Here is a 208-nt window from a genome sequence, read left to right on the forward strand (position 1 = left end):
AGAGCTCGCGAAGGCTCGGGAGAGTAAGTGAGTTATACCTTTGCTCCGAGAGGTGTAGCCTCAATCAGAGATTCTTCACACCTTCGTTAGGTCCCAAAGAGCTTAGGGATGAAGCCTCTGTCCCTGGTGTAAAAGCTATGTATGTTTTTGATCAAAGCCGATTTTGGCCGTTGAATGAGAGCTATGGTAGAGGCTATTTCAGAGGGGG

The sequence above is a fragment of the Phalaenopsis equestris genome, unplaced genomic scaffold (genome assembly GCF_001263595.1).
Source record: "Phalaenopsis equestris unplaced genomic scaffold, ASM126359v1 Scaffold000951, whole genome shotgun sequence".
In the NCBI taxonomy this organism is placed as follows: domain Eukaryota; kingdom Viridiplantae; phylum Streptophyta; class Magnoliopsida; order Asparagales; family Orchidaceae; genus Phalaenopsis; species Phalaenopsis equestris.